We start from the raw sequence: 14,466 nt of genomic DNA, 5'->3' as shown, positions 1-14,466 counted from the left end.
AGTCCTAGTCACCAGAGCTTTTCCCTGACCCCAGAGGCCCTAGCTCTAGAGTCCTGTGCTCAGAGCTCTGTGTACAGGGGTTTCTCATCCCTGGACCCCACGTCTGCTCTCAGCCTGTGTCTGAAGAAGCTGGGTCTTCTTGCTCTTCCTTCTGTCCTCATGGGCCTGCATTGCTCAACTTATGATTGCCATCCTCTGAGCTCACATCACACTTTGCTAACATTTGGTGCTTCATGTGGTATTCGGTTTCCAGGCCTATACCTCACTAACTCTGTCTTTGAGGTGCCTGTGAAAGGGTGAATTTGTCCCCTTCATTTTGGAAATATCGCTTGGGTCCTTCTCAAGAAATGAGTACCTCCCTTTTATTTTCCAATGTTGTCAGAAACCCCATCTTTCAATGTCAAAAACCTCCTTGTCAGTAACTGTGGCAGCAGAGTCACTAGTCCTGTGATGTAGAATCTGTGCTCATGTGATGTCATATCTGCTCTTTGCTTTCTGGAAACTAATAAATAAAGCAGGCTTAGAACATAAGGACTTTTTTCATGTGTAATTTGATAACAAATTTGTTCGAGTAGGAAATCTGCAGCACTGTTATACAAGGTCTTTTTAGAGTATCATTGTTGTTCCCTCTCCAAGCTATGTATATCTTTGTTTGTATACTGTAATTTAAATTTAAGTTCATATTTTTATAGTATTTAATAATTTTTAATTAAAATAGAATTTCATCACTTTCCAACTTACACCCACCAGCCCTGCACAGGTGCCCTCACCTCAAACCCTCACCTGATCTTCTATTCTCAAATTGATAGTCTTTTGAGGAGCCTTTATTTCCTTCATTTTCATTAAACAATTTTTGATGTATCCATTTCCCTTGTGCTTCTCTGATTCTCTTTAGAAATTGTCTACAAATGGCAGTTCAGCCTTCCCTCCCACATGAATGGCCTTCCTCTCAGTAAGAACAAGAATCTGCAGCTGTTAGTGTCCACTTGGTGATAACAGCCCTTATTAGAAATTAGTGGTGAGGCTTCTCTGATGTGATTGCCAGCAGATCACAGTACTCACCCAAAGGATTCAGTCAGAGAAACATATTCTTGGACAGTCGTAGCAAAGGCCTTTGACAAGAGAATGAGGTACTTGTCCTAGAATTACTCTTGCTTTCATGACCAAGCAACTTGTCTGACACTCAGTACCAATAGCAGGAACATGGCCTTCCCCTGAACTGGAACTGCATTACTGAAACTGTGACTTTTTTTTTTTTTTACTTTTTTCATTTACATTTCAAATGTCATCCCCTTTCCTGGTTTCCCCCACCCCCAAAAGTCTCATAACCCATCTCCCCTCCCCGTGTTTCCCAATCAACCTTCTGCTTCCCTGTCCCAGCATTCTCCCACAATGTGGCATCGACCCCTTACAGGACCAGGGGGCCTCTCCTCCCTTTGATGTCCAACAAGGCCATCCTCTGCTGCCTATGCGTCTAGAGTCATGGGTAACTCCATGTGCACTCTGTGGTTAATGGTTTTGTTCCTGGGAGCTCTGGGAGTACTGGGTTGTTCATATCGTTGTTCCTCCTATGGGGTTGCAAACCCCTTCAGCAGCTCCTTGGATCCTTTCTCTAGCTCCCCCATTGGGGACCCTGTGCTCAGTTCAATGACTGGCTGAGAGTGTCCCCTCTGTATTTGTCATGCACTAGCAGAGCCTCCCAGGTGACAGCTATATCTGGCTCCGGTCAGCAAGTACTTGTGGGCATCAATAATAGTAACTGTGTGTTAAAGAAGCAGCTCGATCACAACAGGTTATTCAAAAATGGCCGTACATCCCACCTATAGCCTCTACAACTTGGAAATACTGGAGACATTGAAGTTGGCCTAATTAAGGAACTCAAGACTCATTCAAAACTTGAAATTCTTATTGTGATACATGTAAAGCCTTTAGGAAAACATTCCCTTGTCCTCATACCTTTATTCCCCCCATGAATATTCAGTGAGTTTGGGTTCCCATGTTTTTAGGCAGGCATGATGATTTCACTCTGGGTGTTTTTCCAGGTATACTGTTGGGTTTGCGCATCAACTTGACACACACTGAATCATTTGAGAGAAAAGAGACTCCTTGGAGGAAATGCCCTCATGAGGTTCAGCTGCAAGGCAGTTTCTCAATTAGTGATCAGTGGGAAGAACCCAGATATTGTGGGTGGTATCTTTCCTGAGGTTGTAGTTCTGGGGTCTATAAAAATGTAGGCTGAGCAAGCCATCAGGAATAAGCCAATAAGCAGCATCCAATCATGACCTCTGCATCAGCTCCTGCCTCCAGGATCCTGTCCTGTTTGAGTTCCTGTCCTGACTTCTTCCAATAGCGAGCATTAGTACAGAAGTGTAAGACAAATGAACACCTTCTTCTCCACTTTTCCTTATGGCCACAGTGTTTTGGTGCAGCAATTGAAATCCCAACTAATAGAATAATCCTAACTAGATAGAAGTTGGTACAAGTGTAGTGGAGTATACTACATACTCCACTGTGACATAGCTGTGACGTAGCTGACCATGTTTTGGAGAGGATTGTAGAAAGACTTTGGAACTTTGATCTGTAAAATTCGGTAAGTGTTGAGACCTCTTCAATGGAAGTTCTTTAGGAACTTTGGAGATAAGAATTTTGAAAGCAGGCTCTTTCTTCCTCCCCTTCTTTCCCCCTTATTCTTCCTCTTCTCTTCCCTGCTTTCCCCCAATAAACCTCTTCTCATGGGGAAAAAAAGAATTTTGAGAGCAGTGCAGAACAGGGATGTCTGGCTTGTGATGCTTCACAGGGAAGATTAAAGACTCTATCCACGCCGTTTTCTATTTTGATTTAAGATTCTGTGGTTCTGGTTAGGACACTACATAACCCTCAAAGGAAAATGTACTAGAAAGTCATTGCAATTCTTTACATCTATAAACCAAACACAAAAGAACCTAGGTTAGTAAAAGAAACATTATTACAACTGAAGTCCAGCTCATACACACACACACACACACACACACACACACACACACAGATAGTGGGAGACTTCATTATCTGACTCTCACCAACAGACTGGTCATCCAAATAAAAACTAAAGTGTCGGAGCTGACTAATATTATAACCCAAATGAACCTAACAGATATTTACAAAATATTTTACCAAACACAAAAGAATATAATTTTCTAGGAACCTCATACAACTTTCTCCAAAAATGACAACTTATTGGACACAAAGCAAATTGTTTCAGAAATAATAGAAAGCTTACAAGCTTACAAATAGAAAAAGCTTATTTTCTCATTGAGTAATAAACAAGTCACTACTGAATAAAAATGGTTATGAAAGAAATTTAAAACAGTGTAGAACCAAATGAAAGTGAATACATAATATACCCACTTATGGGACACATTGAAGACAAGGTCATAGAACTAAGTGCTTATATAATAAAACTAAATGGATCTCAATCCAACACACCTCAACACTGTAGGACAAAAAGAAGAGATTGCACCAAAAATGTATCAAATGAGAAAAGAGGTTTTTTATCATCTATACATCTGATAGAGGGCCAACATCCAAAAAGGTAGAGAGCTCAAGACATTAGACAATAAGAAAACAAATAACCCAGTTTAAAAAATGTATATAGTTCCCAGATCAAAGGCATACAACATTTGTAATTATTATAGGTCTTTCATGCACTATAGCTGGCCAGATATCTACCCTCTAAGTTATTAAAATCTACTTCCAAACCAATAACCCCAAGTTATAATTTGAATGCTCCATCTAGGCAAATCTTAATGCTGATTGGTCAGCCCTCCTAGCCACGATTTCATGACTAACTTATCCCATACCATCTTCTCCTCTCTTTACCTTCTTCTTGTCTCCTGTGGTACTCTTCAGACCCTAAGTCCAGGAACTGAACCCCCCCACCTCTTCTATGCCCAGCTATAAGCTGTTGGCATATTTATTCAACCAATACATTTAAATTAACAAGCCAGGTCACATAGCATCTCTTGGTGTATGTGCAGATTCTCTTGTCTCTGAGAGCAAGCAGGCCTTTGGCTGATATTTAGCATTACAATATATAATATATACATATATACACTTATACATGTATACATGTATAGGTGTATACAACTATGCACATATGCATGTATGCATTTATATAGGTATTCAATTACACACATATACAATTGGACATATGAAGTGGAAATGTCTGGTTTCCTCGGAGACTCAGTTGTGTCAGGTAAAATTCTTCTGGAAACTGTCTTATGAGAGGATGATTTTGCTGAAGCAGGCATGTGGAAAGATGATTTGCTGAAAAGACATGTGACATGTAATATTTTTGCTAGAGTGGACATTTTTAAAGAAAATGTGATGTTAGGAAAGGGTGTAAATGTAACAGAACAGAAAATTGATGGAGCTGTGTTGTATTTGTTCTCCTTGTAACTATTTGCTGATCATCATTTTCAGGACTTCATAGAGAAATGCACCAAGGATCTCCTGGTGGTGTTCTAGCAGCTTCTTGCTGTTTCTGCTGACTCAGGCCTATTGGCAGAGCCTTGCAGTTTCTTCTGCATTGAAATGCAGTTGCTGATTCATGAATGGAGTTTGTTGAACCTTTCTTCAGGTGCTTCTCAACCATTTGGTATTCAACAGTTGAGAATTCTCTGTTTAGTTCTGTACCCCATTTTTTAAATAGGGATATTTGTTTCTCTAACTTCCTAAGTTCTTTGTATATATTAGATATTACTGCTCTATCAGATGTAGAGTTGGTAAAGTTCCCAATTTGTTGGTATCCAGTGGAGGAGGTAGAGAAAGGATCGAAAGAGCTGAAGGAGCTGCCAGCCCCATAGGAAACCGCAGCCTGGATCTGGACAGCATCATTGCTGAGGTCAAGGCCCAGTATGAGGACATTGCTCAGAGAAGTCGGGCTGAGGCCGAGTCCTGGTACCAGACTAAAGTGAGTATTGATGTGGAGGGTGATTGGGATGCCTGGACCCAGACTGAATTTCATAAGACTCTGAGTTCATTAATGGAGGTCCTCTAAAGAGAAGCTGGGTTGTTCTCATAGCAACAGTGTTGGGCACTTAGGTAATACAATGATGTTCTAGTGTAAAAGAATCCAGAGGTAGATGCAAAGTTTCCATAAGGGTGGTCCATGGCTCTCTGCTTGAGCTGCATTCTGAAATCTGGGTCTCCTGAGACACTAGAGAACATTTTCACTTCCTGGGGGAATTATGGAGTCTCTGGTTTCCTAAAGCTTCTCTTGAGGAACAAGAGAAGACAACACATCCATGAAAGTGCATGCCACTTGGAGGCGGATTTGCTTCTGTGTATAAAAACTCACATAAATGTTTTCTGTTGGATTGACCTTCAGTATGAGGAGCTGCAGGTCACAGCTGGCAGACATGGGGGCGACCTGTGCAACACCAAGCAGGAGATGGCAGAGATCAACCGCATGATCCAGAGGCTGAGATCCAAGATTGACCACATTAGGAATCAGGTCAGATAAACAGAGATATGTAGAGCTTGCCAGCCATTGTTTCCTGCCCTCTACACTCTTGCTCACTGGAAACCAAGAACTGGAGCTCAAGCACCTCAGAGTTCCAAACTCCAAAATTGTTTTCGTTGTTCTCTCTGCCCAGTGTGACAAACAGCACATGGTCATTGCTGATGCTGAGCATCATGGGAAGATGTCCCTGGGAGATGTCAGGAGCAAGCTGAAAGGACTGGAGGATGCCCTGCAAAAGGCCAAACATGGCCAGGACATGGCCTGGCAGGTGAAGGGCCAGCAGGACATCTTGATTGTCAAGCTGTCCCGCATGTGGAAATTTCCACCTATAGGAAGCTTCTAGAAGGAGAGGAGTGCAGGTGGGTAACTACATCCTCCAACCCCTGAGAACACTTCCATGGTACCAGCACTGAGCACAAGATGAGGGAGCACTGGCTATGGCCACAATGGTGACTTCAAGATACTCCTTGGCAAGGGATTCTCTGTGAACCTTCACCAGTTGGAGGGTTCCCATGGAGACTGAAGAGATGCCTGCCGAGTTCTCACCTGCTGCTTTCATCTCCTAGGTTGTGTGGTGAAGGTGTTTGACAAGACAACATCTGTGAGTACTCTGCTTGCCAGCCTTCTCCTGCCCTTGTGACTTGCTCAGCTGGTCACAGGGGACTCATTATGTCTGATGTGTCCTTTTCTGCCAAGGGCCAGCCCTGGTGTGGTTCTTCTTTCTTGTTGGTTCTTCTGTGAGGCAGCGGAGGGGGAAGAGCATCTGTGGAAGGTAAGGCTATATCTTACAAGATATTTAGGGTTGCTGTATAATAATAAAAAGTTTACTTATCTAGGTCTAAGTTACTATGCTACTGTAGCTGACCTGCCTTCTGTGGTCCTCTGAGGCCAGAAACTTCAGTTTCTGGCACTTGGCACCTCACCCTAAAACCGCAGGAGTTAAAGTAAAGGGTTAATTGCTAGAGCCTTTTTTCCTCTTGTCCAGATGCCTCTTGCTTGGTGGCCTAGGGGGAAGTTTGGAGCAATAAACTTCTATTGAGCCAGGAAAAGAGAAACACTAGCAGAAGGGAAAACTTTTACATAAGCAAATATGCATAAGCTCATAATTTCATATACAGATTCATGCATTCCCATTTATACATTTCCATTCAAACCAGTTGGGACCAACTTGCTTGTATTCTCACAATTACATATTCACACACACACACACATTCATACATTCTCACAATTACATACTTACCCACACATCCACACTTACATATGCATATGGAGCAAAAGGCCAAGCACTGTTACAGAAAGGACTCACTCATTCTGGATAAAAAATGAGCCCCAATCTTTATTGCATAGAGAAAGGAAAAGCTTCTACCCTTTTAATGCTAAATGAATTAAACCCATGTTTGTAAGAAAAAAAGCTTTGTTGCTTTTAATAAAACTAAGCCCGCCTTGTTATTAAGAAAGGACCTGTTCTGTCCCACGGTAAGAAGAAGCCTGCCTGCTCCTTCTGCTCTCTCTGCAGCTTCTTTTTTTCCTCTTTCCCTCTGCATTCTGCACACTTCTCTCCTTGTTTTTTTAATGTTACCTATAGTTTCTAAGTTATTCCACCCTGCATTCTCCTTCTAATCTTGTTCTCTCCTCCTGCTCTGAAGTCACAAATGCTCTTACTCTCAATGCCTTTTCTCTGAAAGCTTTGCCTATACTTCTAAGTTCTTCTTGAGTTCAGTTCAGTCTAAAAAGTGTTCTGTCTAAAAACCTCCCCTCAGCTCAGTTCCCTCTCACAGCTCAGTTCCCTCTCACAGCTCAGTTCCCTCTCACAGCTCAGTTCTCCGCTCACAGCTCAGTTCCCCGCTCACAGCTCAGTTCCCTCTCACAGCTCAGTTCCCTCTCACAGCTTAGTTCTCTGCTCACAGCTCTGTTCCCTCTCACAGCTCAGTTCTCCTCTCACAGCTCTGTTCCCTCTCACAGCTCAGTTCCCTCTCACAGCTCAGTTCCCTCTCACAGCTCAGTTCCCTCTCACAGCTCTGTTCCCTCTCACAGCTCAGTTCCCTCTCACAGCTCAGTTCTCCGCTCACAGCTCTGTTCCCTCTCACAGCTCAGTTCCCTCTCACAGCTCAGTTCCCTCTCACAGCTCAGTTCCCACTCACAGCTCAGTTCCCTCTCACAGCTCAGTTCCCTCTCACAGCTCAGTTCCCTCTCACAGCTCAGTTCCCTCTCACAGCTCAGTTCTCCGCTCACAGCTCTGTTCCCTCTCACAGCTTAGTTCTCTGCTCATAGCTCAGTTCCCTCTCACAGCTCAGTTCTCCTCTCACAGCTCTGTTCCCTCTCACAGCTCAGTTCCCTCTCACAGCTCAGTTCCCTCTCACAGCTCAGTTCCCTCTCACAGCTCAGTTCCCTCTCACAGCTCAGTTCCCTCTCACAGCTCAGTTCTCCGCTCACAGCTCTGTTCCCTCTCACAGCTCAGTTCCTTCTCACAGCTCAGTTCCCTCTCACAGCTCAGTTCCCTCTCACAGCTCAGTTCCCTCTCACAGCTCAGTTCCCTCTCACAGCTCAGTTCCCTCTCACAGCTCAGTTCTCCGCTCACAGCTCTGTTCCCTCTCACAGCTTAGTTCTCTGCTCACAGCTTAGTTCTCTGCTCACAGCTCAGTTCCCTCTCACAGCTCAGTTCCCTCTCACAGCTCAGTTCCCTCTCACAGCTCAGTTCCCTCTCACAGCTCTGTTCCCTCTCACAGCTCAGTTCCCTCTCACAGCTCAGTTCTCCGCTCACAGCTCTGTTCCCTCTCACAGCTCAGTTCCCTCTCACAGCTCAGTTCCCTCTCACAGCTCAGTTCCCACTCACAGCTCAGTTCCCTCTCACAGCTCAGTTCCCTCTCACAGCTCAGTTCCCTCTCACAGCTCAGTTCCCTCTCACAGCTCAGTTCTCCGCTCACAGCTCTGTTCCCTCTCACAGCTTAGTTCTCTGCTCACAGCTCAGTTCCCTCTCACAGCTCAGTTCCCTCTCACAGCTCAGTTCCCTCTCACAGCTCAGTTCCCTCTCACAGCTCAGTTCCCTCTCACAGCTCAGTTCTCCGCTCACAGCTTGGTTCCCTCTCACAGCTCAGTTCCCTCTCACAGCTCAGTTCCCACTCACAGCTCAGTTCCCTCTCACAGCTCAGTTCCCTCTCACAGCTCAGTTCCCTCTCACAGCTCAGTTCTCCACTCACAGCTCGGTTCCCTCTCACAGCTCAGTTCCCTCTCACAGCTCAGTTCTCTGCTCACAGCTCAGTTCCCTCTCACAGCTCAGTTCCCGCTCACAGCTCAGTTCCCTCTCACAGCTCAGTTCCCACTCACAGCTCAGTTCCCTCTCACAGCTCAGTTCCCTCTCACAGCTCAGTTCTCCGCTCACAGCTTGGTTCCCTCTCACAGCTCAGTTCCCTCTCACAGCTCAGTTCCCACTCACAGCTCAGTTCCCTCTCACAGCTCAGTTCCCTCTCACAGCTCAGTTCTCCGCTCACAGCTCGGTTCCCTCTCACAGCTCAGTTCCCTCTCACAGCTCAGTTCCCTCTCACAGCTCAGTTCCCACTCACAGCTCAGTTCCCTCTCACAGCTCAGTTCCCACTCACAGCTCAGTTCCCTCTCACAGCTCAGTTCCCTCTCACAGCTCAGTTCTCCGCTCACAGCTTGGTTCCCTCTCACAGCTCAGTTCTCCGCTCACAGCTCAGTTCCCTCTCACAGCTCAGTTCTCCGCTCACAGCTCAGTTCCCTCTCACAGCTCAGTTCCCTCTCACAGCTCAGTTCCCTCTCACAGCTCAGTTCTCCGCTCACAGCTTGGTTCCCTCTCACAGCTCAGTTCCCCGCTCAGAGCTCAGTTCTCCGCTCACAGCTCAGTTCCCTCTCACAGCTCAGTTCACTCTCACAGCTCAGTTCCCTCTCACAGCTCAGTTCCCACTCACAGCTCAGTTCCCTCTCACAGCTCAGTTCTCCGCTCACAGCTTGGTTCCCTCTCACAGCTCAGTTCCCTCTCACAGCTCAGTTCCCTCTCACAGCTCAGTTCTCCGCTCACAGCTTGGTTCCCTCTCACAGCTCAGTTCCCTCTCACAGCTCAGTTCCCTCTCACAGCTCAGTTCCCTCTCACAGCTCTTCTTAGCTCAGTTCTTCTCACCTCACTTCTGACTCTTCTCCTTGTCCTCAGCACTTAAACATCTTTCACAATACATAACGTTACAAAGTTCATCACAAGTTCACACAGAAAATCAAATAATAACCTGGAATAGAATTTTATAACACAGAATGTTTACATGCATATCCATTAGGAATAATTATCTGGCTAATACATCCATCACCTGTCTCAGCTCCACAGGTTCACTGAAAATTTAACAACCATAACCATGTTATTAGTAAAGTTTGTATAGATAAACGCGATCAATACTTTATCTTCTGTCTTAGCACCCATAATAAGTCATTAATTTCCTTTTTATGACCTTTAGTTAATTGTTTTTACAACCTCTTAGAATGTGCTCTGAGTAACAGAAAGTCTGGATACTATCTAAGAGCAATTATCTGGTGACACTTGGGAGACTGGCAGAGTTCTTATTGCAGTTTTGAATATCAGAAAAGGACCTAATATCAGTGCCACTATAAAAAAGCTTAATAATCACAGATACAATTTTTGGAATTCTTATAGGATCATCATTGAGACTTAAGTCATCTATTTGTCTATATAGCATCATTACAAGAAAATACATCTTTGTGGATCTGCATAGATCTGCTCCAAAGAGGTGTGGTATTACTTAGTGATTGTTATATATGTTTTGTACTATCAGAAAAAGCATATTAATAGCATGAATCTTTCCTAAAATGAATCCCTTCCAACCTTGCTTAATAAGGGTGCACCTGTCTCAGATTATATAACAACCCAAAGCAGGTCTTTCCAGGATGATCACCTGCTACTATTTATCTTGTCCCATTATGGCTCCTGACACTTTTCCTCCTTCACGGCTGTAGTACAGTCATCTGTGTCCAGAGGCTGTGGCAGTGCAGGTGGTGCCAGAGTCAGATTTGGCCAGGGTGGAGGTAGCAGCTTCTCCTGCAGCCATAGCCATGGCCGTGGAGGGAGCTTCAGAGCTGGAAGTGGCGGAGGAATCAGGGGTGGCCTCGGCTCCTCTGGTGTCAGCTTGTCCCACATCAAAGACACCATCAGCACCTCCTCCAGCAGGAAGAGCTACAGGCACTGAAGTACCAACCACCAGCTTATCCCTGACCCCAGATACCTTAGCTGCAGAGACCTGAGCTCAGAGCTCTGTGTACAGGGGCTTCTCCTCCCTAGACTGTACCTCTTCTCTCTGCTTGTGTCTGAGGAATCTGGGTCTTCGTGCTCTTCCTTCTGTCCTCATGGGTCTGCATTGCTTAACTTCTGATTGCCATCCTCTGAGCTCACATCACACTTCACTCATATTTGGTACTTCATGTTGTATTTGGTTTCTAGTCTCCTGCCTATCTAGCTCTATCTCTAAGGTACCTGTGAAAGGGTGTGTGTGTCCCCTTCATTCTGGAAATATTGTCTGTTTCCTACTCAAGAAATGAGCACCTCCCTTTCAAATTCCAATGTCCTAAGAAACCCCATCTATAAATGTCATAAACCTCCCTGGAGACAGAACAGTGGTTAGAACCAGGCTGATGCAACTGGCCTATGATTACCCTAATAGCCATGCCTGAGTTCAAGGTCCTACTGCAGCTACATGTTGTGTTCGTGGTCTGTGCTTTCTCCAGAAACCATGTGGAAATCCATGATCTCTGCTCCTGGCAGTGAAGAACAAGGAGAGTACTTTGGCTCCTATGACTGCCAGTGCATAGTTGAAAAAATAGGACATTGAAGCATTTTGTGACATGCTCTACCCCCATCCTAAACCCTACCCTCACAAAAAGTAGGGGGAAGCCATTAAAGAGAATGGTTAAACTCTTATAAAGTATAATAAAGATGCTGAAGGTAGTTCCCCACGAGTGGTAGCATCTGGGGGTGAGGAGTGACATGACTCAGTTGTATTTAAAAGGCGGAAAACGGACAGTCTGACCATGCTCTAGTGAGTATGTAGATAACACAAATTGACTTGGTTTTCTTCTTTTTCTTTTTCATTTATTTATTTATTTATTTATTTATTCAGGGAAGGTCACAAGAGTGGGTGTGGAGACAGAAGGACTGGGAAATGAGTGTGATCAGGTTGTGTGCTGTGAAGTTCCCAAATATTCACTAAAAATATCATGTTGATAGTAACAGCATATACTTCTAAAAAGAGGGTCCTCCAAAGATATAACTCAAGCAGCTAAGAAACATTTTAAGAATTTTTTAGCATCCTTGGTCATCAGAAAAATGCAAATCAAAACAATATTCAGATTCCATCTTACATCTGTCAAAATGACTAAGAAGACAAGATAAGATATTTATGGATGGAAATGCGGGAAGTGGAAGGGGATGATCAACTTGGGAGCAGTGTGGAAGAGGTAAACAGGGAAGGAGATATGGGGAGAAACAACTAAATGTTGGGCCATTTAAGGGGTAGCATGGAAAACCAATACAGACTGACACAAATGCAAATAGATACTCACAGCCAGCCATAGGATTGAGGTGGGGGACCAATATGGAAGAGTTAAAAGAAGGACTGAAGGGGCTGAGGGAGATTGTACCCCATAGGAATAACTACAGTGTTAACTAACCTAGACCCCTCAGAGCTCCCAGAGACTAAGCCAAAAGCTAAGAAGCATACATGGGCTAGTGTGTGGCCCCAGGCACATATATAACAGAGGACTTCCAGTGGATGACCTCAGTGGGTGAGGAAGCTCAATCCTGTGGAAACTTGATGCCCCAGGATAAGAGGGATGCTGGTGGGGATGAGGTGATGGTGAGTGCATGGGTGGGGGAGCACCTTCTCAGAGGTGAGGGGGAAGAGGCAAACAATTCGTAGAGTGGGAACCAGGAAGCTGGGCAACTTTTGGAATGAAAATAAATAAGATAATTATTTTTTAAAAAGAAGAAGGCAAAGATATTTCTCAAAACAAACAAATATATATTTACACGTTAAGTCATTGTATATACATATTTACAATGGTTTCATGGAATCCCCAAGTAATGGGGGAGACAGGGCCCCCAATGTACATCCTGTCAGCAAATGAAGCTTTCAGTGCCAGGATCTGATGACATCTGATTGTGTATGTATCCAAAGAGTTCACATAGGAACACCAAAAGAGTGCATCTTGCTGTCCAAACTATAGGTTGCTCTACAGACCAATTGCAAGGCCCTAAGACTGAAGACAACACCTGCACAGGTCATTGAACATGGAAAAATCCAGCTGGTGCCTACACAGACAGTCCTCACCCCTATGTGCCTGTGTCTTCCGTATAGGCAAGGACTCTGCATGCTCCCCAAAGAAGAAATGTGAACACCAAATCAGGAACAAACACTTTCATCCACAGTGATGAAATGCCTGCCTGCAAGATGTGCTTGTGCAATATGTTGTGCACAACACTGTAAGAGTAAAGCTATATCTGATTTTATTTAAAGCCTACTTCACAAGTTGGAGTCCATCCCCTACACTTCTTGGGTAACCAGGAACCTGAGACTAGATAGCATAAGAGACCTAGAGTAACACCAAAAACTACTGTTCTGATAGAAGAACATAGTAATAAAATGTCTACTAATGATGTTCTGCTGCATGTAGAGTTCAGTGTCATGCTTAGCTATCATCAGAGAATCTGATGGGATCCAATACAGAGACCCAAAGCCAGATAACATGTAGACAGGGAGAGTTCTTGGAACCTCAGTGCAAAACAGAATGTCTCCATCAGATCCTTCCCCTAGCGGCTTAAGGAGCCAACCCTGTGTAAGAAGAGAAGAAAACAGGATCCTTTGTGTCTATATTCTGACTCCAGTTTAGTGTTTAGGGGATTCCTGAGTGTGTGAATAAGTGGGTTTCTCAAGCTATATCTGTTTTTTATGCTTTTTCTTTTCTTTCATTTGTTTGTTTTGTACTATCCTGATATGTTAATTTTGCTTTATCTTATTATGCCTTATTTTATTATGATCCTTCAGAAGCTTGTTTGTTTTTTAATGAGAGACAGAAAGGAGATGGATCCACATGGGAGGGAAAGTGGGGAGGAACTTAGAGGAGGAGAAGAAAGGGAAAACATAATCAATATATTTTGTGAGAAAAAGAATTTATTTTCAATGAAAGGGAAAATTCTTTGCACATTTTATTATAGTCTATATCATTTATAATGTAAGCCCCATACCAGACTTTGCCTGGTGTCTTAGTCAGGGTTTCTATTCCTGCACAAACATCATGACAAAGAAGCAAGTTGTGGAGGAAAGGGTTTATTGAGCTTACACTTCCATATTGCTATTGATCACCAAAGAAAGTCAGGACTGGAACTCAAGCAGGTCAGGAAGCAGGAGCTGATGCAGAGGCCATGGAGGGATGTTTCTTACTGGCTTGCTTCCCCTAGCTTGCTCAGCTTGCTCTCTTATAGAACCCAAGAGCACCAGCCCAGGGATGGCACCACCCACAAGGGGCCCTCCCCCCTTGATCACCAACTGAGAAAATGCCCCACAGCTGGATCTCATGGAATCACTTCCCCAACTGAAGCTCCTTTCTCTGTGACAACTCCAGCCTGTGTTGAGTTGACACACAAAACCAGCCAGTACACCTGATCTGTAGCTTGACCCCTTAAAGATTCTCTTAAAACAGCCTCCACAGAGTTTTATACACTGGAAACCTTAATTCTTGAAAGCAAAACTAATAATTTGTGAGATCAAGATAACTCAGGAGAGAGTAAGACAAGATACAAGAATCTAGCAGTTTACAGATAAAGGAAGCCACCTTATTAAACTATAGGCGGAGGAGTGATGAAAAGGCTGAGTGGGCAGCCCTGGAGTGAGTGAGCAGGATGTATGAGTCTTGGAAAGGAACTGTATTGTGATAGCTGCACTTGACCTGACATG

General features: G+C 44.2%; 1 pseudogene; it reads left to right on the top strand.

The window, feature by feature from the left end:
* The first annotated feature begins 4,197 nt into the window (after positions 1 to 4,197).
* LOC127667392 (keratin, type II cytoskeletal 6B-like) lies at positions 4,198 to 10,707 on the top strand (annotated as a pseudogene).
* Positions 10,708 to 14,466: the final 3,759 nt, after the last annotated feature.

Source organism: Apodemus sylvaticus, chromosome 17, assembly GCF_947179515.1.
Source record: "Apodemus sylvaticus chromosome 17, mApoSyl1.1, whole genome shotgun sequence".
In the NCBI taxonomy this organism is placed as follows: Eukaryota; Metazoa; Chordata; class Mammalia; order Rodentia; family Muridae; genus Apodemus; species Apodemus sylvaticus.
Note: the sequence above shows the minus strand (reverse complement) of the source record. Positions and strands in the feature narration are given on the sequence as shown.